The sequence below is a fragment of the Panthera pardus genome, unplaced genomic scaffold (assembly GCF_024362965.1).
Source record: "Panthera pardus isolate Hobbes unplaced genomic scaffold, ASM2436296v1 HiC_scaffold_16, whole genome shotgun sequence".
Lineage (NCBI taxonomy): Eukaryota > Metazoa > Chordata > Mammalia > Carnivora > Felidae > Panthera > Panthera pardus.
This window is the reverse complement of record NW_026526721.1, coordinates 88,546,508-88,572,361: the sequence shown is the minus strand read 5'-3', so window position 1 is coordinate 88,572,361 and position 25,854 is coordinate 88,546,508. Positions and strand designations below refer to the sequence as shown.

The window sequence follows — 25,854 nt, the reverse complement described above, 5'->3', positions numbered from 1 at the left end:
CTTTTGCCTAGTGAGACAGGACTCAACAAGTAACTCAAAGGGAGATCTGTGCTAGAAGCAGATGATTAGTGGTCACAGGCCAGGACGTCAACTTAAGACTGTCACAGAAAGAAGCTTAACCTTCAATCCGATGGTGTAACTTCATTCAGCCAAAATGTTGTGGTATGTCAGTTTTTAAACACTATAAGACAATCTTATACAAACTTCTTCTCTAATGAAATAGAAAAATCTTACTATAATGGTTATTATTTTGTTACTATTCTTTATGAAAAGCAGTCAGGATTCTTAATCCAGAGATGCTGGCAGATTAATCCTCCCAAAAATCTTATATTCACATTTATTAGCAATCAAATGTCTTTATTCTTCGTATCTTACTTTGAGTGCACACTTTGGGGGATTAGAACTTCAGAATCCTAATAGAGCCTCAGAAAACTACCTAAAGAAATCAGCACCAATAAATGTGACTTACCTATGCTCTATCATTCACAACGACAATTTGATTCTAATTTTTAGTACTGATTCTAAATCCATAAAACTTAGAGAATTATAATTCTACATTACTTTAAACCAGTATTTTTTATTTTTTTTTTTCAACGTTTTTTTTTTTTTTTTTTTTTTTTTTTTTTTTTTTTTGGGACAGAGAGAGACAGACCATGAACGGGGGAGGGGCAGAGAGAGAGGGAGACACAGAATCGGAAACAGGCTCCGGGCTCCGAGCCATCAGCCCAGAGCCCGACGCGGGGCTCGAACCCACGGACCGCGAGATCGTGACCTGGCTGAAGTCGGACGCTTAACCGACTGCGCCACCCAGGCGCCCCAACCAGTATTTTTTAAATTTGGTAAATAAAATCATTTTCAATTCATAAATTTATAGAAGCATGTTTTTAAATGAAAGATTATAGAAAATGCCTATACTAGCTATTAAAGCAAAACTTCAGTATTTTTGCACATATACATATCCTGTTATGTCTTATATACTTCTCAGTGAAAGTCCAAGTCTGCATAACATGCAACATGCATATTTGAAATAACTGATCCATACAAGCAACATCCACTGGGGAGCCAGAGAGGAGTGTTTCATTTGCCAGAGAACAGAAAAGGAGTGGAGAGTCCATTCCAGAAAGTAAAAAGACTATTTTTTTTTAGGAAAAGCAGTAACTTTTTTTTTCTCTAAGTATCAAGAGGTGACCAAAAATATTTAAAAATTACTGTAAAACAACATATACAGATGGATGCCTGGGTGGCTCGATCAGTTGAGCGTCCAACTCTTGGTTTCAGCTCAGGTCATGATCTCACAATTCGGTGAGTTCAAGCGCCATATTGGGCTCTGCACTGACAGCACAGAGCCTGCTTCTTGGTATTCTCTCTCCCTCTCTCTCTACCCTTTCCCCACTGTGCTCTCTCTCTCCAAATAAATAAACTTAAAATATATATATGTACTAGAGACATAACAAAGGCACACAGTACACATTCTCTTTTTATTTTTTTAAGTTTTATTTTTATTTAAGCAATCTCTACACCCAACATCAAGACCCTCACATCAAGATTCGCATGCTCCTCTGACTGAGCCAGCCAGGCGCCCCCAAGTTCTCATTTTAGAGTGAGCAACATGGGAATGCAAGCTGGTGCAGTCACTCTGGAAAACAGTATGGAGGTTCCTCAAAAAACTAAAAATAGAACTACCCTACAACCCAGCAATTGCACTACTAGGCATTTATCCACGGGATATAGGTGTGCTGTTTCGAAGGGACACCTGCACCCCCATGTTTATAGCAGCACTATCCACAATAGCCAAATTATGGAAAGAGCCCAAATGTCCATCGATGGATGAATGGATAAAGAAGATGTGGTGTGTATATATATACACATACACACACACACACACACACACACACACACACACAATGGAGCATTACTTGGCAATCAAAAAAATGAAATCTTGCCATTTGCAACTACATGGATGGAACTGGAGGGTATTATGCTAAGTGAAATTAGTCAGTCAAAGAAAGACAAAAATAATAGGACTTCACTCATATGAGGACTTTAAGAAACAAAACAGATGAACATAAAGGAAGGGAAACAAAAATAATATAAAAACAGGGAGGGGGACAAAACAGAGGAGACTCATAAATATGGAGAACAAACTGAGGGTTGCTGGAGGGGTTGTGGGAGGGGGGGATGAGCTAAATGGGTAAGGGGCACTAAGGAATCTACTCCTGAAATCATTGTCACACTATATGCTAACTAATTCGGATGTAAATTTAAAAAATAAAAAATAAAATTAAATAAATAAAATAGCTTCCAGATTAAGAAAAGAAAAAGAAGAGTGAGCAACAAAAGCTCAGTCACAAAATACAGAACTGGGAATTCTGGCCATCCAGTTCTCTGCAGTTGCCACAGGAAGCCCTGACAGGTTCACAAGGGGGAGTGTCACTTTTCTGCCTCTCCCTACAGCTGTTACTGCTGCACTTAACAAAGCCACCAAGTAGTAGCAAGCATTACTTCCCATGTGCCAGGCCTATGGTAACTGCTTTACACATACTCACACTTGAATCCTCACAAGTGTTCTATGACGCATGTATTAATTACTCCTTATTTCCATTTTTCAGAGTGGAAACTGGAATTACCTAATTTTCCAGAGTCATACAACTAATAAGTAGGGGTGACAAACCAGCCATGCCCGACTCCAGACACCGAGCTCTTCGCCACAGCAACATACTACAGTAAGAGTTAACTGCCTAAGATCAGACACCTACCCTGCCTAGCTCTCTTATCACTAAAGAGAGAAGCACTGCTCCCAGGGAGGCAGGTCACACTGTCAAGTCACAGTGAAGCAGAATTAAAGGCACAAAAACAGATGCTACCTTTCTCTGAGACTTTCCAGCTTAAGTTGAAAATGAGGAGCACAACTAGAACACCCTTTAGAATAAACTAAACATTCAGTGAACAATTACAAGCGACGCCAACTTATACATACATGTAAATTCCCAAGTCAGGAATTGTGTAGTATCAAAACCCAGTTCCACAAATCCCATTATACCAAAAACTATCACAATTATTAAAAATCAACTACTAAACTATGAGAAATACAATTTTCACCTGATTTCCAAACCCTTGGCAAAACACCTTTGAAATCAGACAACACCTACATACATCTGTACAACCAGTATCTCCTTCTAATATTTGCACTGAATTTCTAATTATCGACCTTGGATAGGACTTGAAAATCACCAAGTCACTATTACTAAATAGTTCAAGTGGTCTGCTGACCCAATCATGGAACAGACCAACACTTTTTAATCATACTCAGTGGCTCTAATTTTCCCAACAAATCTGACAAATTAAGTGTTTGCAGAAATATACACAATTCCAGCTCTTCAAGAACTGTCTGAGAAGCATAGGAAAAATTAAGTTTTCTCTCTTCTTCTGACTGTCCAAATTAAAGAAATAGAAATATTAAGAATTCTTAACCGGATGCCTTGATTTTTCACAATCAATACTTTTTTTAAAATGGTAATACTGACATAGCAAGATTCAAACAGTTCAAAAGGTTATACATGAGAATAAGTTTCTCCCACATCTGACCACATGATCTCCCCATCCCAACCTCACCCCCTAAAATCACTGTTACTAGTCTCTTGTGTATCTTTCTGTAGTCATCCTAAACACGTAAAACAAACATACATACACACAACTCATACACTCTCCCATCATGTCTGTGTCCTCCTCACTGCCCTTCTCCCCTTTTGCAAGCTAAAATGGCAGCAGACTACAACATCCTCTGCCTGTTTTTTCACTTAAATGTATCTTTGAGAACCTATAAATACTAACAAGAAAGTTATAAACATTAATTCTAAACAAATCTGTAAAGGAACACTTCACACAAAACAACTCTCAACAGATGTTAAAACTGGTGACCTCTGCTAGCAGGATAAAAGGAAAGCCAAGGTCAAAGAAGTAATCCCCCAACCATGAGGGCCTGTTAGTTCTCACAGAATAGGAAAACTACTTCCCTGACACAGTTAACAGACTGCAATCCTAAACTCAGTCTAGGATCTCACAAAGATACACTGTTTACTAAAGAAAACAGAGAAAGGTGATTTAAAGAAAACCCATTACTTTAGTGGGAGAAAACTTAAGTATAAAAGGTGCCTAAGAACTATACTAAAGCTACATATAGCATCTAAAAATTCACACATGTATGATAAATTCTATTCCATAAAAGAACAATTACACAGGGAAAAAAAGACATTAAGGAAATTCATTCATTATCTATTTCCATTACCTTATTTCAGAAACCCAAAGCAGATGACCCAATTGCCTTATACTGAGAGTTAATGACATCTGATAGCCAAAAAATAGAAATGGAACAAAATCAGTATACATTCTACCCAATTAGCTTGTTCAAATTAAGAGAAAAGCATAAAACACCTCTCACTAACCCATAAGCTGTATTCTACTAGCAGTTGAAGGTAACTAGCAAAATTATACCATTACTATAAATTCTCTGGAGGTGTTTGCTTATGCTAATGCCAAATGCTTTCTATTATTCTATGTAAGGTTATAGATTTTTAGCCATTAAGCATATTTTCCATGTAGATCTCCCTCAAAAAAATTACATAAATGACAGAATCTCCAAATTTTAACACAGGAATTGACTATACAAGTATTCCTTGAAAGGATGAACTAGCTTTACATAACACTTCATTTGAACCTCTTCAGTTGCATTTCTAAAAACTAAATGATTTACCCTTGTAACTATGGCTTTGCAAAAAATGATAAAAATTTATTTGCTTAATACTGAATCCATATTAAAATACTAGCCACCATTTAAGTGGATAACAGTAACAACAAAGCAGCAAACATCCACTTAACTGATTATCTATATCATTACAATGTCCTATCACACAATGTGCTGGAAAGGACACAATGAAAAAAAATGAAAGAAAAGAACTAATTACCACCTTTGAACTCGGACAAACTAGATATCAAGAAGTACACTGGTATCTAGTTCCTAAAAAGTAAAAATTATTCACTACTTTTAAGGTATTTAAAATTTTAAATGTCTCATTAAAAAAAAAAAAAATGTTTGAGAGTCCAGAGTACAATTTTATATGAAAAAGAATTATTCTATTAAGAGACTGGAAGCACCATCTCTGACCCTTGCTTTCCATGTTCTCCTCTGTTCTACCACCTGAAAAAAACTTACAATTGCTTAAGAGGAAAACAGATGGCAAACTCCTCAGTTTAAACATTCACTACCTATTCTTCCTCATTCAAAGTATTCATCTCACATTCTTTAATCTGGATACTCTTTGTATATTTACTGAAATTTAATTGTTGATCTTTCAACACGACCTATACAGTTTGTATTAATTCTAAATTAACATAAGCTCTAAGAGGGGTGCGTGGATGGATCAGTCAGTTAAGTGTCAACTTCAGCTCAGGTCATGATCTTGTGGTTTGAACCCCGCGTGGGGCTCTGTGCTGACACAGCTCAGGGCCTGGAGCCTGCTTCGGGTTCTGTGCCTCCCTCTCTCTCTGCCCCTCCCCCACTGGTGCTCTGTCTCTCTCTCTCAAGAAATTAAAAAAATAAAAAAGTGTAAGCTCTTAGAAAGCGGGGGGACAAGCAGCTCATTTTGTTTGATGCAAATAAAATCATGCTGAGAACCTATTTAAATATTAAAAAATTCAACATGATATAATACCAAATTAGTTGCTTTAGAATAAATTACCCAGGTTGTGAAGAACTAATATGGCACCCAGCCTTACCATAAAAACCTACTGAAGAGACGGTTATGATAACTTTCTTCTGGTAGACTGAACCCACCTACACCATAAAATAGACACACTCTACACTGAATGTTAATACCCTCACAGTAATGACTCAAATGAGATTCCAATGTGGTCAAGATGCTAAAAACACAATCTTATTTAGGCACACTACAGAGAAAATAATGAGCAAAAAAGCCAGAGAGGTTAAGAAAATAAGTACAAAATCCTAAGTTTCATTATAACTGCCACAAATACAACCAAATAAAGCCAACTTAGGGTGACAGGATTCCCAACTAGACTAGGTTCCTCACCAAAATCATGGCTACAATTCCAGGATCAAGATTTTTTTCAAATTAACAGTTAAGTGCTGCTACAGCACACCTCAACTTTGAAGGCCTAAGTCCAACAGAAGCTTCGGCCACATCAACAGTAGTATAGGACCCATCACCACTTATTTTACCATGGGCACTTGTAGAAAGAAACAATCCATTGTAATATGAAGACAGTATGGTACAAAAATCAAAAATTCTGCTAATACCAGAAGAAAAAAGGCCCTTTCCTTCAAGAAATGTAACATGCAGTTGGGGCTAGGATAAACAAACCCATGAAATAATAATTATGGAGGTTGTGATGTCATTAAACACGATGGTATCTCAGTGAAGAAATATCCTGAGTCGAGATAGCCAGAAACAGCTTCAGGGAAGGTGGACTGAAACTAGACTATAAAAAAGACAAAGGGAAGGACAAGCATGAGTGAAAAGCAGAAGAGTAACATGTATGTCAAAACTGCAGTATCTGATAGGCAGGCCAGAATCACAGTTTGGGAGAAGAGAGGGAACTATAGCTGAATAGGTAAAATAGAGCCTTAAAAAGCCAGACTGAAGCTTATGAACCCTATCCAGTTGGCAAAGGGAAGCCATTATGGGTTCTCCACAGCAAAGGAACGGACACGATGAAATCAGTATTTTAAATAAATTACACTGCCAAGCAGTTACAGAAGACAGAATGGAGAAGAAAGCCTGCTCAGAGCAACCTACTAGAAAATTAATGCAATAATCCAGACCTAAAACCATTCATTCTGTCTTCCGTTCATTCACTGTGAAGCAGTAGACTGCTAGCTAAGAACACTGGCCTAGAATCAGACACACGGGGCCTAAACCCCTCTGTGCGCCCCTTACTACTGAGCCTTGGCTTCCTCACTCTTAAAATCAAGGTATCAGCCACTCAGATTGTCCAAGTCCCTGTCAAAGCAGCTGTGTGGTCCTGACACATAAATTCTATTAGTAGTTAACATCACTGCTGAATTAATAGTAAAAATGGGAAGTGAAAATAAGACAATGCTTAGAGATGTATCAGAGCAACAGAACTTCCAAGTAGAACTGTCTTGACAGCAGCTGAAAATATGGAACAAGAACACAGGTGAAAGGTCAAGGCTACAGAAAACAATGATCCACTTAAAGTCATCACTCCAATCTAAAAAGGAGATCCTAGGTACTTGCCAGATCCAGCCCTGAAAAACAAAATTCCTTTATTTAAAGAGTTAGAAAATGTTCCAAATGGTGGGAGATTTAAAAAGTCCAAGTCCAAGTAACAAAAGAACAGCAATAAAAGTCAGGCAAAAGACCCAACACTGGGGGCGCCTCCGTACCCCAAACATCCAGCTCTTGATTTCAGCTCAGGTCATGATACCAGGGTCATGAGATGGAGCCCCTAGTCCCCTTGTCAATGGCTGTGGAGACTGCTTAGGATTCTCTCCCTCCCTCTCTCTACCCCTCCCTAACTTGGGTGGGTGCTCAGGCACATACCCTCATTCTCAAAAAAAAAAAAAAAAAAAAAAAAAAAAAAAAAAGGCAAAAGACCCAGCACTAGCACTGTCACTATACAATGCTTGATATTGTTCCTAGTTTTAAAATCAAATCTAATTCTTCAAGGTTAAGTCTTCAATCACAACTTCAAGAGCAAATACATTAAGTTTATTTCAAATATTTTACCCAGGAAACTCAGGAAATAAAACTACTAAATATTTTCTATGACACGGCCCCACTAAAATAAAGAACAAATAAAATGTAATACAAAGAAGCAAACTTCAAATCCAAACCCAACATCATCATGTTTAACAGCTTACATTTCCATGATACTTGTATGTCAAGTATTATTCTCAGCACCTTACACATACAATTCTCTCAATCTTTTCAACTCTAGAAGCTGACAGTCCACATCATGCAGAAGAGGAAACAAAGAGGGAGTTACTCCCCTTAAGGTTGCATAAGCAGTAAGGAATGGAGCTGGAGTTTGAACCCAGGCAGTTTGCCTCAAAGACCCCCAATGGAACACTATGCTACACAAAAAGACTTAACGTGACATTCTTACACAAGTTTTGAGGAATACATACTCTGAGGATGAGGATAGTTAAACATACTCTTACTTGCTTTTCCTTCTTAATTTCAGGCATGGAACCATATTTTCTTTTTTCTACTGGCAGTACTTGGAAAGGCTACTTCACTGCTGTCCATCTTAAAGGTAGGAAACAGAGCAGTTGGCAAGAGGATTGCATCTTATTAAATGGTTCTAGAGAGTTAAAGACAATGATGTAGGTAGGACTCCTATGAATTTCATTTATCCATGCAATTACTTGACCCAGTTAATAGAGATGCCCAACTACAGAATTATAAACGCTAATTTTTTCCAAGGACATCTGACAAAACAGCTGGAAAAATCTGGCACAGCTACACTCATCCAGAACGAGCACAGACTAGGACTTAGACCTACCTACATTAGAACCCTAATGCATCATTTGATCATTCTGTGGCCTAGGACAAGGGAATTAACCCTGCACCTCTGTTTCATCATCCACAGATCCAGTACTACCCACTTCATAAGATTAGCCTGAGGTATACATGACAGAGAAAGCACCTCACACCTTTCCTAGATCATAACCCAAGCAAAGTCTCTTTCCTCTGGCTCTTCATAACAGGGCAATTAATTGTACTCTTACAGAGTCTAATCCTGCAGGTGGTGGAGAGTAAATCTCTCCAGCATCAGCTTTTTTTTTTTTTTTTAATTCAAGTTTCTGTTGGTGATAGAACAGGCGATACCACCATGATGGTCTCCAAACTGGACCATACTCTTACTGTCTACTACACAGCCCAGGGTCCTAACCCCTCTATACTATGGGGATGTATAAATGGCTCTGTTAGCTGATTTTTTTTGTATTTCAGTGACAAACCACAAATGTTATTTGTGAAATAAGTCAAATTCGCATATACTAGAAAAATACAGTCCCACGGTGCCAATATTTCTGCCATCTCTCTCCCCTGACTTACTGTCACTCACATTCTTTACAATTCTTTTTTTTTCTAATTTTCTTTTTACATTTATTTATTTTTGAGAGACAGAGTGAGACAGAGCACAAGTGTAGGAGGTGTAGAAGAGAAGGACACACAGAATCCGAAGCAGGCTCCAGGCTCCGAGCAAGCATTCAGCAACAGAGCCTGACACAGGGCTCGAACCCATGAACTGTGAGATCATGACCTGAGTCGAAGTCGGTTGCTGACTGAGCCACCCAGGCACCCTTCCTCTCAATTCTTATATAAAAGACACAGGAATTGAGTAAACCCAACAAATTATTTCTACTAACTTCATCAAAATACATTAAGTCAGAAATTCTCTGTAGTAATACAGTTGGAGTAAATCATAGAACTCCTGTGTCAGCTACTCAGCTGACCAGGTTGTACTTAAACATCATCGCTATGTAGGAACAGATGTATTTATTCAACAGGTTGTCATTACAAAGGTTCATTAGTCACATCTCTTTTTATCAGTATCCCTATATTTATATTAAGCTTTTGCCCTTTCTGCTTATTAGCTTGAAAGGCTCTCAGGAAGTAGTTACTTATTTTCCTGGTAGGCACGTATCATGATAATCATGATAAACCTTAATTAGATGTTGAAAACACAAGTAACAAAAAAATTCATGGACACGCAAAAAGTTATTAAAATGTCTAACACTTCTTTGAGACAACCAATGCAAAAATACAACCTCCACAAGGGGCCACTCCACATATACCACATCTCCCAAATTAATAACTAAAGTTGGTATATGCAAGAAAAGCATTTTATAAACTGATGGTGAGCTTTGCAACAATTTTTAAGTCATTAACAAGTCCATTAAGTTCTGTAACAGTAAGGGAAACTTTTCCCACTTACATATGGTTTTCATCCTCCATACAGTGTACCATTTTGCCCTATAGATCTCATTCTAACTATTCAAATAGCAAAAAAGAGTAGTTATTTGTGGATTTAATGGTTGTGGTTACATAGATCACACAATGCATTATAGCAACACAGGGAAAAAAACATCATATTCCAAACAGGCAGAAAAACCACAATTTCAGAGCAAAAAGTATAAACGCACATCTCACGCCTAACCACTTGTAGGCATATTTTCTTTCTGCCACCCTTCCTTCACAGGTAAATGCTAACTATTTCTAGAACCCTCAATGATGATTTCTCAAGCTTGCTTGCCATGAACTCCCATGATACACCCCAACAAACACACTGTTTTCATGGAGACAAAGCTGCCCTATTTCCCTAGACTACAAACTTCTTAAAATGGTGAGAACATACAGTCTCAGGAAATAAGGATTACTAACAAACACCAATGTAGCACAGGTCTTATTTAACAAAAATGAAAATGAACTAAACTGAGAAAGCCAAAAAGTCACTCACTGTATCTTCAATGTGTAATTACTATATTTTTTATAATTTGGTTTAGTAAGTAGATGAAAACACCACAGGGGCCTTATACTATGCAATCTGATAAAGGAGTCTTTGGGAAAAATGGAGGAGAAAAACCATTACTTAATTACATGGGGGGAGGGGAGGTCAGGCAATTCAGACTAGAAATCACCCATCATTTCACCCACCACATTTTACTAACAAGCTTATTTAGATCAGCATAAGGTTCTTGTATGGAAAACAAGAAAGCCAACAGTAAACTTCCCTAAGTCAACCGTAAATGACATAGGTACTAAAACTCTTCACCTTGGTGCACAGTCCAAGATTCTAAGTAAACTCCAGACACTGAGAAAAATATAGCTTTTAACTAGGTCTCAGCACTTGTCATTTGTAATCACCAAATTATTTTAGAGAATGTTATGAGGTAACTTAGTAACAGGAGCATTCTTTAAGAGCCATTTCAACCGAAATTTTACATGAAACACCATTTTCACAACCTAAATTTAATCTCGGTTGCCACTGCAAAGTGATGCCTCTTTCGGCAAATTAGGAACTTCCAAAAATACTGAACATGTTAACACATGCATGGTTTCCCTCGAGCTGCCATTTAAGATTAATAATTTCACTTGAATAAAAGTCGGCTTGTTTAAAAAAAAAAAAAAAAATGACATCGGTTGCAAAGAGGAAGTTACCGAGAAACCACCCTCACAACGTGGCCTTTACACTGTCAGAAAATAATGTGACTTTGTGCCACCCAAAACTTACCAGGAAGCTGGCAATAACTTTGCCAATTCTACACTTCTGAACCCAACTTCAAAGAGGCTCTAGCAAATACCTCCTTAAGACGATAAAAGGCACTAAGTTACAAATAAACACGTCCGGGAGTGCGGCCCCGCGGCCGCGCGCCCCTCCCCCTCCGGCGCCCCCGCCCGGGACGCGCGGCCCCAACAGCCGCCCGCAGCCCCTAGCACGCCAACCCGGGTCGCCGCGCCTGCACCGGGGACGCGCCTGGGGAGGGGAGCAGATTTCCATTGCCAACAGAATAACGTGCACCGAAAAGATCCCTCTCCTCTGCTAAAAATAGGCTATAAAAGAGTCGGCCTCATGATGGCTCCTTGATTCAATTTGCTGCAAATTCTTTCCTGAAAGCCTCCCCCCACATACATACACACACATACACACACACACACACACACACACACACACACACAAAAAGGGGGTGTAAATGCACGAAGGGTGGAAGCGAGGGAGAAGGCCGAGGCGCACATTTTCGGGGACAACAACATAATAAGGGTGAGGATCCCCGAGATCAGGAAAGGGTAGGGGGTGGGCAGGCACGTGAGCATTTCAAAGAAGCCTGAGAGGAAAAAGGGGGGATGGGGCACCCTAAATGCCTTCCCTGCCTTCCCCTCCCCCACCAAAACCCCAGCTCGCCAAAGGGCCAAGTTGAAAAATGCATGTTCCACTTGTGCCCATCCCCCCGCGGCCCAGCGCCCCCCAGCCGCCTCCGCCCGCGCCGCCCGCGCCCCCCGCCCCGGCCCGCGGCCGCCCCCACCCCGGGGTCCGGCCCCCAGCGCTTACCTGGAAACGGTGGCCTCCGACGCCGCTCCCCCCTCCCGGGAATGGAGGCACAAGGAAATTCCCCTCCTCGCCGCCGCCGCCGCCTCCAACCACCCCCAAAATAACCCCTCCGGGGGGTGAGAGGCAATTATAACCCCGGCGAGCGGAGGGCGCGGGGGATGGGCGCCGGGCGGGCGGGGGCGGGGAGCGCGGCGCGGGTCCCCAGGTGGCGAGCGGAGGTGCTCCCGCCGCGGGGGGAGGGGCGGGGGCGCACGCGGCCGGCGGCGGGGGGAGGCGGCGCGCGGGGGAAGGGCGCGAGCGGGGAGAGGAATTGAGGCAGAAGGTAAAAGCTGTTACTAAGGGAAAGAGCCAAACGGTTCGGAGCAGCCAACGGCTCAGACACTCAACACTGGGGAGAGAGGAATGGGGACCAGCCAGGCACAAATGAGCTCGCGAGGCCCGCGGCGGCGGCGGCCGCGCAGCAAAACAAACCCGAGCGGCCTGCGCCGGGCGGGCGCGCGGGGGAGGGGCCGGCGGGGGAGGGGCGCCGCGGACTGGGGGGGCGGGGGAGGAGGCGGCGGCGGCGCGGCGGGGGGGCCTCCGCCGGCCTCGCTCCACTCGCTCCCGCCCGCCCTGGCGGCGCTGGGGGCTGTACGAGTGCGGCGCAGTCTTTTAAAAATAAAGACCCGCAGGCGCTGCGAGGCGCCGCCGGGGCACTGGCCGCCCCGCCCCCACCGCCGCACGCTGCCGGGTGCGGGGAGGCCTGGGTGTTGGCCCGGCAGCCCGAGGCCCGGTGGGGGCGGGGAGGCTCGCGCCGCAGCTGGTGCGAAAATGCCGGTTAACTTTCCTGGGGAGGCCCCGCGGGGCTTCCGCGTGTTCGGGGGCAGCTTGTCCCTGTGGGCACCCCGGCTGCGCGGGGTGGCCGGCTGGGCACACCACGCGGTGGGCATGTGCAGGGGAGCGCGGCTCAGGCATCATATGGACATTTGTTTGTGAAAAGATCTGCACACACCTTTGTGTGCATAAATACATATGTTTCTCGGAAACGTACCTGGAAAGGGGCTTTATCTGTAATAAGCGATTTTCAAAATGTAATCCAGAGCACGGGATCTGTAGAGAAAACACACGCACACAAGAAAAGGTTTTTGATACTAAACACAAAGCTGTAATTGAAGTGTTTATGCCCAAATGTACTGTGAATCAAACATATGGTGGTATTTATCGTCTGGTGGGTCTGTTTGAAAGGTTTGGTCGATCAGTTCTCATTTCACAAAAATAAAATAATGTAACTAAATGTTTACTAAATATATACCTCTACAGCAGCATTGACAGTAGAAGTTTATCCACTTTGTATACTTTTTGCATGTGTGTACCACATCAAAGCAGTTTATAAAGTATAACTTAGATGAGTGATAATGTGACAATATGAGGAGAGGAGTGCAACGGATTGTTTTTTGAAAAGAGGGGCACCAGCTTTTAAAACAAACGTGTTAATCTTTCTAAGGCCCTCTGAAAGCAGGGGTTGGGGTCTTAGACGTTTGTATAAGCCTAGGACCTTTTTAAGATTTGACCTGAAAGAAACCTTTTTGTTTTTTTCAGTTATTGCTGTCTTGAAAGTAAAATCATATTTTCTGCAGCCTTTTTAAGAAGGGTTCTGTTTTTATGCTTTCATGACAATATTTGAAATAGGTGTATTATTCTAAAGCAGTCTTTTTTTTCCCTCCCAATACCAGAGACCTAAATTTTCACACCAAAGAAAAAAAGTTCATTCCAACTAACTTTTACACATGTGGACTCCTGGTGGCCTAATAAGCTCACTGATTAGACAGGTACTTTTCTTGACCAAGGTCAAAGGTTCTTTCCCCTGGTGAGCCCTTACTTGTGGTAGGGAGTGCGGGGGTGGGTTGGAGGAAAGCAGCCAGAAGCCTTTCCTCACCTACTTGTGGTAGGGGGTGCGGGGAGGGGGAGGGGTTGGGAAGGCAAAGGAAAGAGAGTGAGATTGGAAATTCCCTCCCAACCACCAGAAGAGAGAGAGTTCAAAGCATCTCTGCGGTTTGTCCTTAGAGCTGTTTTCGTATACGAAAGAGGGAATGTTAGATTAAACAATGTCACCTGATGGGAATTTAGATAACTGAAGGTTTCCAAAACACTGTGTTGAGTGTACAGGGAAACAGCACAAAGAAAGCACGCTTTGCATTTCAGGAAGATTCTAAGCTGAGGTTTATTTTCTGCAGTACTGACACCTTGGCAAAGACTCTATTTCAGAAATGATGAGAGTATAGTATCTTCCTTTTTTATTTTAATATTTTTAAGCTTTGATTAATGACGTATGTATTTCACTAAGCATAATCCTCTCTTCAGTAAGTAAACCCAGTACAATTAGGGTTCTTTATCTGAGCCACCCAATGAAACAAATGTATAGTCCTAGCTTGTTTTTGAAGTTTCACTTCGTGCCACCATGCATGGATCTTCTCTAGGCAGCAGTTATTATAAAATCAAACCACTCTTCCAGGGAATGAAACCTCCCAACTATGCTGATTTTTAATACTCATCTCCATACCTGGAGCCTCCGGTTTATCCTCCCTCAAAATGACCTCTATCCTTCCCTCTCCAGGGAAGGGCCCACCCTTCTTCTTAATGTAATAATAGGGTCCATGACTTCCAGCCTGAAATTCTTTTTTTTTTTTAAGTTTATCTGTGTTTTTAATTTTTTTAATGTGTATTTTTGAGAGAAAGAGTGAGCGGGGGAGGGGCAGAAAGAGAGAGGGGGACAGGATTTGAGGCAGGTTCCGTGCTGACTGCAGATGCAGGGTTGAACTCACAAATCATTTGATGGCTACCTGAGCAGGAAGTCTGACGCTTAACCAGCTGAGCCACTTAGGCGCCCCAAAGTTTATCTATTTTTTTAAGTAATCTCTACACCCAACATGGCGTTTGAACTCACAACCCGGAGGCCAAGAGTCATGGGCTCTTCCCACTGAGCCAGCCAGGCCTCCCTACCCACCCCAACCTGAAATTCTTTTTTTGTTTGTTTGTTTATTTATTTTGAGAGAGAGCGAGAGAGCGCATAGTGCAAGTACGGGGGAGGGGGAGAGAGGGCCGAATGAAAAAGAATCCCAAACAGACTCCACACCCTTCAGCTCAGAGCCAAGATCACAACCTGAGCTGAAACCAAGAGACCAACGGAGCCACCCAGGCGCCCCCAGCCTGAAATTCTTATATCCTACACCAAGCTGCCTCCTTTTCTAATGAAGTTATTATCACAATAATCTGTATGTTTCTTTACATTTTTGTAGTTTACGAGGTATTTATTTCTGTGCATAAATTACTTTATTTGAACATGATAAAATTCACCAAAGGTGGGACCTGTGCCATAGTCTTTACTTAAAGTACCTTTGGACAAAAAAAAAAAAAAAAAAAAAAGTGCTAAATGGGAAAAGCCTTGATTTCCCCTAGGGAAGGAGTTTTATGAGACCATATTCTGATCCCTTTGAAATACATCCTGGAACCTATCTGAAATGATAGTGTGGCCTCAACATGAAATGTTCAGATAAGTGAGCCACCGTAAAAAGGTCACATGTATTGTCACCCCACCCTCCAGTCATTCCAACATAGCTAGTACACATGACCAGAGGCCTCACCAAAATTCAAGCAATAGTTAGGCACAAGACAGAGAAGTAACTGTTGTTACTAATTTTCAGTGCTTTGTCCTAATCTTAAAGCTGTCCCTTGTGCTTTGAATATAAATGTTAGTATGTTTCTAGAAAGGAGAAATTATGGTTACTGAGAAATTTTAAAGCAAAGAGACAAATTATTAAGAAAGTTCCCTTGAACTCTCTAGCTAATTATTCAACAAAGAGAAACCTCATACCAGTAACTATTACCAGAAGTTACATATATATTATAAAATGACTAAACAAATCTTGACTTGTTTTATTTCAGTAATATCACACCCAAGGGGGTGTTGTATGGCAAGATAGCCTAATCTTTGCAACTTCCATCACTCAGGAAATAGAACATTTCTAAATTAAGGTGGTTTAATCCCAGGTCTACAGTATCTCATTACTATATATGTTTATATATTTTTTGCGTTAGTTGATCTGTGTAATTAAAGTGATCAAAACACAATAGCATAAAAAAGATATTTGATACCAAAAATATTATCCTGGTAACTATAACTCTTTATATTCTTACTCACCCGGGAACTCAGTGGCTTTCTGTCTGCAGCATTTACCCCCAAGCATCTTACCGATACCCTGTGATACGTTTCTGTTTCATTTTGACTCAGTTTGTGCAATTCTTTGTCTGTGGTTCTTCCAGCTATCAGCTTTTGCCATCCGAACTGATGCACATCTCAGCCACACATCTCAAGATCTCAGCATACAAGCTTCTTCTCTCCATCTGTGCTTAGCATGAGACTTGTGACCTTTCCTCATCACTGTGAACCTTGTCACAGTTTTCCATGACTCTGTGACCTGATTTCATTACAACAATGAACTTTACTTGGGAGTTTTCATTTAAATTACAAAAGCAACACACAGCCATCTTACAAGTATTTATGCTTCTCAGATAATGGGAATAGCAGGTTGTATCCTGCCTTTGTGATTCAGTCAGAATAGAAAACCAACCACACACAGAGCATATTGCTGTACCCATCACTTACTTATACTGACCAGCTTCCTCAGGGCAGCACTAAACAAGGCCCTGCATTATGTTGATGGTTTTGCTATTTTCATTCATTCAACAAACACTTATTGAATGTTTAGTGTGCCAGACACTGTTCAAGAAGCTATTTACAGTGAGCTAAACACAGCCCCTACTCTAATGGAATTTACATGCCAATCTTGAGTCAGGTAGGGGTTGGAAAGACAGACAGATGCTCAAAGAACATTGTATTAGGCTATAGTTTGACTTCTATAACAAAGATAATATAAAAATGCCTTAACCAAGATGATCGTTTTATTCTCTTCAGTATCCATTCAAATGTAAGCATTCCAGAGCTGATGAAGTATCAAGGACCCAGATACCTCTGCTGTCTCAACACACATCTTCTACCTAGTGATCTAAGAATGCATTTCTAGTTCCTGCCATCACATTAGATGTTTTAAAAAGACTACTGTGCAGAAGATCAACTGCAACAGTGCAACAGTGGAAAGAGGACACCTAGTTGGGGGCCAGTCCAGAAGTCCTAGTGGGGGGATGGTAATGTGGGTGATGGTGGCAGGAACAGGTGAAAGAAGCTAAACTCTGTGTACATTTTAAACAAGAGAATCTGGGTATATTTTGTGACATGTTAGAGAAACAAAGAGTCCACAGTGATTCCAAGATTTTAGACCAATCAAGTGGAAGAATGGAATTGCCATTTATTGAGATGGAAGAGGCTGGGAGAAGAGAAAGCTCATGGGAAAAATCAAGAGTTTTGTTTTGGAGTTTGATGTGGCTATCAGACACCTCAGTGAAAATATTGACTAGGCAGCTAGATATACAAATCTGGTATTCAGTATCAAAGCTGGAAATATAATTTTGGGACTTGTCAGTAAAGTAATGATATTTTAAATCATAAACCTAGATATCATTGGCTTGAGGGTGACTATTGGTAAAGAAGAGTTCTCTATTGCCTTCAATTGGCTCTTGTCCCAAATATTTTCTCTTATTATCAATGCTTCTCTGCTCTTAATAGGGTCAGAAACCTAAATATTTTAGGTGAATGTAAGGTGACATTCTATCTATGCAAGGATGTTGATGGAAACCATAGATGATATTAATTGGTATCATTTATTGAGCTTGTTGCCAAGCAGTGTAATGTTTGTCGTCTCCAAATTTCTCAACAACTTGAAACAGTAAATAATATTATCTCAGTTTGATACATGAGGAAATCAAATGAGACCAAAGAGCTTGCATCATGCTGCAATTGGCAAAACAAAGATTTGAATTCAACGCTGATTGCAACGTCTATTGTTCCACTAAGTGAAATGAGGCAGATCGAGGCCAGAAAGTGCAAGTGTTTGCTGAAAAATCCTTCAATAGGTGAGGAGAACAGAGAAATGCAAAGTGAGAAGGAGAAACTACTTGAGGATAGGAACCATGTCTTACCATATTTATATGACGCACCATTTCCTAGATCAGAATCTCAAAAAATGTTTATTGAATGTAGATGTGGTTGTAATCAATTGGATTCACTCTTTGATACCATTAATGTATCTACTGATTTCACAGGAAAGATCTTTGTCCCACTCACTCCCTACCTCTCATCACCACCCCTAGCATCCCCACACCACAGGGCAACTTGGGTCTGGAATGTTCTTGAAGACAGGTTTTGTGGGTGAGGAAGACAACATACAAGAATTCAATTTCATTTATTTTGAATTTGAAAACCGACTTTTCCTTTAAGCTTTGAATTGCACGTTTTATGTCTAACTTTCCTTTTAAGGAAATGTTTACAATTTGATTAATTAAATTCCCTTGAATTATTAAGCTGCATTCATACACTTAATGTATTCAATTTTCTTTTTAAAATACTTTAGTTACTCAAGAAACAAAAGAATCACAAGTAAGTAATACTTATAAATATGATAAACTAATTATAAGATATGATGCATCTTAAGTTCTGTTGAACATTGTGAAAATGTTTACTGATTTAATGAAATTCTCATATCTTTTCACTTGAAATCACAAATCTAAGTCAAGTACAGATCCCATGTAGATGTTTTGCATTGGCATCACATGAATAACGTGCTGGCCATTCTAAATTCTCAAATTATCTTAAACATAACAAATATTGAAAATACCAAACACAAATATTCAGAAATTATTTCCAAACATAAAATAAAAATAATAGTATTATGAGTTTACTTTATCTCTTGAAGCTTTCCTGGAGCTAAAAGAAAGTTGTTATGCTTTAAATAAATAATTCTGGCCCAGGGGAGTTGGGATGTCTTTCCACTGGGCTGAGTGGCTTATTCACAACTTACGAGAGACATGCTGAACCCTCCTTAAGTGCGAACTCCAAGTTCTTGCTCTCAAATGAGTGGTCTTGCCATAGTTCATGTCCACAGATCCTGACTATGCTCATTTCTTCTAAACAATTGAAATCTGTAACCCTACTCTTAAATTGCTGACACACACAGTTGGAGTCAAACAATTTACCACTTCATTTTATTCTGAATTGTTTTCATTTTCTTTTCTGGCAGGGCTACAATTCTTATAGAAATTAGCTGTGCTCACATTCATGTCTGTGCCTTGCTCTGCAGTTCCAAACACACACACACACACACACACACACACACACACACACACACACACACCTTTATTTATTTTATTTATTTATTTATTTATTTATTTATTCATAGAGATTTTTTTTTTCAAGTTGACTTATCTTGAGAGAGAGAGAGAGAGAGAGAGAGAGAGAGAGAATGTGCATGCACAAGCAGGGGAGGGGCAGAGAGAGAGAGAGAGAGAGAATCCCAAGCAGGCTCTGTACCAGCAGCATGGAGCCAAATGTGGGGCTTGAACTCACAAACTGTGAAATCTTGCCCAGAGCTGAAATCAAGAGTCAGATGCTTAACTCACCAAGCCCCCAGGCGCCCCCCACACACACCACCTTATTACAGCCATTGGAAAGTGAGCAGATGTGGCTTTACAAGCAGAATGCCCCAAATGCCTTGCGACAGGTACAGCCTTTTTTTTTTCTTTTTAAAAAATAGCTGCTATCATTTCCTTATGTCAAGATTTCTTAAACTGTGTTCCATTCATTATGGGCACATTTCCTTTTCTTTGGGGAGTAAAAGGTTCCAATATTAAGGAAGTTTGGGATATCTCACATGTTAAATCCATCTTCTAGAGATTTGCAATGTCCATTAGCATATTAAAGACTGATAAACCTTGCAGCATGAAAATCTTGTAAGCCCAATGAATCTCTTTTTAAGAGATGTATGTTTTCAAATTTGGCAAAGCTAGCATTCTATTAAACGCTGATAAATTGTATTCATATTTGGTATAATGTTTTTATTTTCTTTCTTGAGGTTTTATTTTTTACTTCTTGGAGATCAAAGCTCAGATATACAACCAAATGGGCTTCCTAATGTTTTTCTTCCCCTAAACTTGCCCAACCCAGCCACAGACAGAACTGAACAGTTGCAGCCCTTCCCTGCAGGGGAAACTACTGCACACCCAGGGGGTAAAGGGTTGAGAGAAACTGTGTCCTGTGGCAAGTCCCCTCCAAAAAGACAGAGGAAGTCGCTGAGTACCTTGTGCTCACTTCCTTCCCACACCTGTCCTTTGGGGGAAAAGCCCTGCAGAGACCTCTCCCTTGGGGCCTGGGAGCTCCCCTCCCTTATACAACCTTCTGATATTGCAATCCTCTTTGAGCAACAAACCAGGAAGGCTGTGCAACACAGTAACCAGGTTATTATTGGAATCAAATAAGACAAATTTGATTTTACACATATTTAGTGACAGGTATAACAGCTGCAGGGCTAGTTTGGAGGCCCAAGGAACCTGGTTCTAGATGCAGCTCTAACTCACATTACTGTGTAACATTAGACAAGACGTCAACCAGCTCAGAAACTCCCATCTTCGCCGATAAAGTAAGGACCACGTTGACACCATTGCCCCAGAGTGGATATTCAAGTTACTTATCAACCAGTTCTACATGGCCACTGACCCATCAGCCATGCCAGATCATTCTGCTAACTGTCAGCCTCATAGCTCACCTCCTTCACTCAGTCAACATTTAGAGGTGCCCACCATGTGCCAGCAATTTCACAGGGCTGTTGCATGCATCTAATTTAAATAGGTTTGTGAAAGCAGATCATAACCTCCATACAAAAGCAAGGTATTTTTAGTTGTTATTATCTTATATAATAAAGATATAAATAAGGGAGATGGGAAGACTCTTAAACACGTGTCACCTGTTTAACAGTCTTGCATACCCTCCCGGGGCGTGGCCCAACTAAGTTTGAGAGCAGACAGCACTTTGAGCAACAGCCTGAGAAAGTGGAGACCTGAGCCCAGACCAGCCCATGACACAGCTTAACCTCAAAATACCAAATAGTAGTAAGAGCTAGCACTTTATTGAGTACTTACCATGTGTTTAGGCCTTGTTCAAAACAATTTTACACAGATTAACTCTTAATCCTAGTCACAGACACATGAGAGAGGAACCATTATTATCTCCTGTCCACAGATGAGGAAACTGAATCACAGGCTGATTAAGTGACTTGCCTGAGGTTTCCTAGCTGGTACGTATCAGTTTCATTTTCATGTAGGTGGATGAGTTCATGCTCTTAACCACCACTGCATATAGCAAACAGATCTGAGACTGGCAAGGGAGCAAAGCGCTGAAAGGCTGGCCGCCAGAGAGCATTATGGGTCACAAACTGAGCTCAGAGTTCCTAGGAAGCTTCTCTTAGGACCACAGGTTTTATAACTCAAGGGAGTCCTAAGGAGCAGACCTCTTCACTGTTTTTCCAGAGGATACACAGGACCCTCGGTCTCCAGAAGCTACTGGCTGGCAAGAATGCTTGCCTTCATGCATTAAGAACTGGGGTAGAGGTATCTTTCACTTTTCAAAAGTTCATGTTACATCTCTTTGCTTTTACAAAACATCTACATTCATACCTGTCTTCACTAACCAAACAATGTTTGGTTATCCAAAAGAAATCCAAAGAGAATTTTCGTTTTTACAACAACGGCAAAAAGCAGAAACAGCGTTCACCATTTGTTTTGCAGCAAGTTGTTGTGGAGGCGGTTCATATCCTGAGCAGGAAGAGCGGCCCCACCAAGCTCCTTCCCCGGGAATTACACTTAGCATTTCAGCATCAAGCTGCCATGTCGCACTGTGTTGGTGAGCACCTGGGCTCTATCTCGATTTATTTTGTGAATCCGTTAGTAAGATGTGCCTTCACGTACCTAACATGCCCTAAAGAACCTAAGAAAGGTGTTTTTGGGGGGAGGGTCTGGAAATGTTCAAAACTTTTTCCATATGAATTGATGGTGATTGTTTCTTTGCTTTATGCCACTTTGGTTTATGAAGGATTTCATGGGAGTGCTCTACTTTTGGCCAGCTAGCAGAGAAACCTGTGCCCGCAGCCTGAGGAGGGGTACCTCCCTTCCACAGCATATGGTGGAAGCCAGGGGAAATGAGAAGGGGGAAAAGGAGAGGAAGAAGTTGGGGAGCAAGTCTTCCTCCAGCTGGGAAAAGGCGGTCAGTTCAACAGGTTTGCCTTTGGGTAGGAGGATCAGCTCTCATTGCTGAGTAAATAAACCTGGAGCTGCGGGCTAGGCATCAAAGAGGAGGGCAGAGAAAGGGAGATGGGAGAGCTCTGAAACTGGGTAGGCAAACTTTTCCAGTAAAGGGCTAGATAATTTTTATAGGCTTTGTGGACCATATTCTTCTTTGTCGTCATTGTCATTTTTTTCCTCCATATCTTTAAAAATGTCTTTACCATTCGTACCTCCAGGCTGTGGCTGAATTTGGCTGCGAGGTATAGTTTTGCCAACTCCTGCTCTAAAGAAATCATCTGTGGGGCTCCTGGGTGGCTCAGTCAGTTAAGCCTCCAACTTCAGCTCAGGTCATGATCTCAGGGTTCTTGAGTTCGAGCCCCACAGCAGGCTGTCAGCAAAGAGCCCGCTTCATATCCTTCTCTCCCCTTCTCTCTCTGCACCTCCCCACTCATGCTCTCTCTCTCTCAAAAATACACATTTAAAAAAATTTTTTTTAAAGAAATAGTCTGTAAACCTCACCATTTTACCTGAATCTGACCCTGTGCTCCTCTCCAGCATTGGCCATTTACCCTGAATCAGGGCCCCAAGGAGTTGGAGAGATGCTATGGTGAGGAAAAGGCATGCAGTTCTGATTCTAGAGTTGCTTTGTGAAATCTGAAGTATGTTCCACTGAGGAGGTTCAGGACTAACTCTTTTTGGCAATCTGAAGGTTTGCTCTGGGGATTTTTATGCCATGCACAGCTGCACACATGAGCAACTATGCAAGAATTCTGTTTCATGCCACATTCCATTTGGGAACTTATGCCCAAGACAATATTGCAAAGCAATGGACCTCAGTGTTACTCTATTTCAGGGAAAATGGAGTAGCAACCTTTCCCACTCAGTACCCCAAAATGGAATATCTCAATGTCTTTGGGAAAAGCCTGCCCTCAGCAGGAAGAAACTGGACCTTTTTTTAAAGCAATCTCTACACCCAGAGTGAGGCTTGAACTCACAACCCCAAGATCAAGAATCACATGCTCTACCAACTGAGCCAGTGAGGCGCCCCAAGAAAGTGTACTCTTTAATAAACATGACTCTCAGTTATAATGTATCCCTTAGAGACTAGCTATACAATAAGGAAGCTCACCTATAAAACAAGCAGCTTTATATATTTTGTTATTAGAATGATAGCTCATTGTCCTCCCATCTGTCCAAAACTATCTGACGCAAAACAGCCTTCTCTCCTTGTTTTGAACTCGAACTGCAAGCCACTGAAACTATATTCTTTTTAAATTTTTTTAACTTTAAAAAAATTTTTTTTATGTTTATTTTTGAGAGAAAGAGGGAGGGATGGAGGGAGACACAGAATCCGAAGCAGGCTCCAGGCTCTGAGCTGTCATCATAGAGCCTGACACGGGGCTCAAACCCACGAACCAGGAGATCACAACCCGAGACAAAGTTGGATCTTTAACCGACTGAGCCACCCAGGTGCCCCTCTTTTTTTTAAATTTTTTTTATAAGTTTATTTATTTTGAGAGAGAGATAAGGAGAGAGAGCCTGCATGTGCAGAGGAGAGGCAGAGAGAGGGAGAGAAAGAGAAACCCAAGTAGGCTCTGGGCGGCCAGCACAGAGCCAGATGAAGGGCTCACACTCACTAACCATGAGATCATGACCTGAGCTGAAATCAAGAGTCAGACGCTTAACCGCTTAACCGACTGAGCCACCCAAGTGCCCCTAAATCTATTCTAAATTAACAACAAAGCCTTGGTTTTAAAGCAGGAAGGTAGGGAAAGGGGAGGGAACTTCTAAAACACTTTTTGGCCTGCGCAGCCCATTGAGATCTCCCTGATAAGGGTTCCTGCATTGACCAAGGCAGGCCAACTAGACTACGTATTAACCAAGAAACAGTTAGAATTGCCCCACAACAAATTTCAAGAACTTGTTCTGCGGAGGTTTAAACTTATAAGCAATTATCTCCTTGGAGTGGTCTGGGGAAATTAATGCTTGGACGCTTTGATATAAATTTTATCTTAGAGGTCTCTTTAAATTCTATGAATTGATTTAAAATCCATAAATAGAGAAACCTAGGCCAACTAGCAGTATCTTTCATCTGCCATAACCTCCTAACTCTCTGCTTCCTTTCTGCTTTCCTCCAAAATGTTCCCACAAACTGGCTTAAAAACCTTGAATGCCTGGGGCACCTGGGTGGCTCAGCTGGTTAAACATCCCACTCTTGGTTTTGGCTCAGGTCATTATCTCATGGTTCAGTTCGTGGGATTGAGCCCTGCATAGAGGTCTCTGTGCTGACAGTGTGGCGCCTGCTTGGGATTCTCTGTCTCCCTCTCTCTCTGCCCCTCCCCACTCACAGTGTCTCTGTCTCTCTCAAAATAAATAAGTAAACTTACAAAAAACGAAAACCAAAAACAAAAACAAAAGCAAAACTAGAAAAACCGTGACTGCCCAAACTTCTGTGAAGCTCCATTTACATGCACCCTTCTGGCCCTGGGCCCTGGGTTTCAGCCACATTGAGCTTCTTCCAGTTTATCACATGTGGTATGCTCCCTCCTACCACAAAGTTTTGGGACCCAACCCCTCACTTCTCCCCATACCTCATTCCCTCTCCTTAATGAACTCTGTACTTTTACTCCTCCTTCAGATCTCAGTTCAAGCATCACTTTCCTGGGAAAACTTTCCTAACCCCTGGACAAGATCAAATCTCCCTGTTATTCAGATGATCTGTTTACAACAGACTTCTCCTTTACAGTGCTTAACACGGTGGCCATTGTATATGTATCTGTCTGATTATTTGATTTACAGTCTGTCTCATCCACTAGACCATGAGCTTCTTGATGCCAAAGATTAGGCTTGTTTTATTTAGTAGTGTACAAGGCACAGAGTAAGCATTCGAGGTGAGCTATCATTACATACATCTGGAACAGTAGGTCAACATTTCGTTTGGAGTGTTTGGGGATGCTATCTACAAGTTTACTACTTACAAAATTGACACACACACAAATTAACCAATGCCTAAGCATGGTGCTGAAGTACTCAGTCTGATAAGTAAACAGAAACACAAAGCTATTAGATAAACGTGGTATGCTGTTCTGAAGGGTTAATTTATTCATGGGGTACTGTGGGGGGCATTTATATAGCATGACAAAGAGATATTAAAGACCTTTGAACTGTGGGCAGAGCGTTTAGGGCATGTTCTTCAGACAACCCCACCCCGCATTTCTCACCTTGACCAGCCTATAGGGGCACGAGTTGCACCATTAAGTGTAGCATAGTGGGAATGTTAACAAGTGCTTAAAAGAGAGGATTCTAAAATACATCCTAAATATGGACACAGGATCCCTTTTTCTCTAATCTTATTAAAATGCAAGATTGGAATATTAGTAATAAGCAAGATCCATGCCACACCCTCACAATTTCTTAAGCCTAAATCAGAATGTGGTAAAACATTGTCTTCTAAGGTGCATAGTTTCAGCTTTACATATATAAATACCTCCCCAATTTATAATAGACTGTTGTAGAAATCCTAGTATTATCATAGACAGATCAGGCTTACATTTAGTA

General features: G+C 41.2%; 1 protein-coding gene across 5 annotated transcripts in view; it reads right to left on the bottom strand.

The window, feature by feature from the left end:
• Positions 1-12,567, bottom strand: part of TBL1XR1 (TBL1X/Y related 1) — a 178,165-nt gene extending 165,598 nt beyond the window's left edge. For 2 of the 5 annotated variants that reach the window (XM_053903625.1, XM_053903626.1), the window contains exon 1: positions 12,094-12,567. The gene's annotated coding sequence lies outside the window, so the exon portion shown is untranslated. Of the gene's footprint in view, positions 1-11,277; positions 11,413-12,093 lie in introns of those variants that run through there. The other 3 variants (XM_053903622.1, XM_053903623.1, XM_019463214.2) reach the window with 3 other exon arrangements.
• Positions 12,568-25,854: the final 13,287 nt, after the last annotated feature.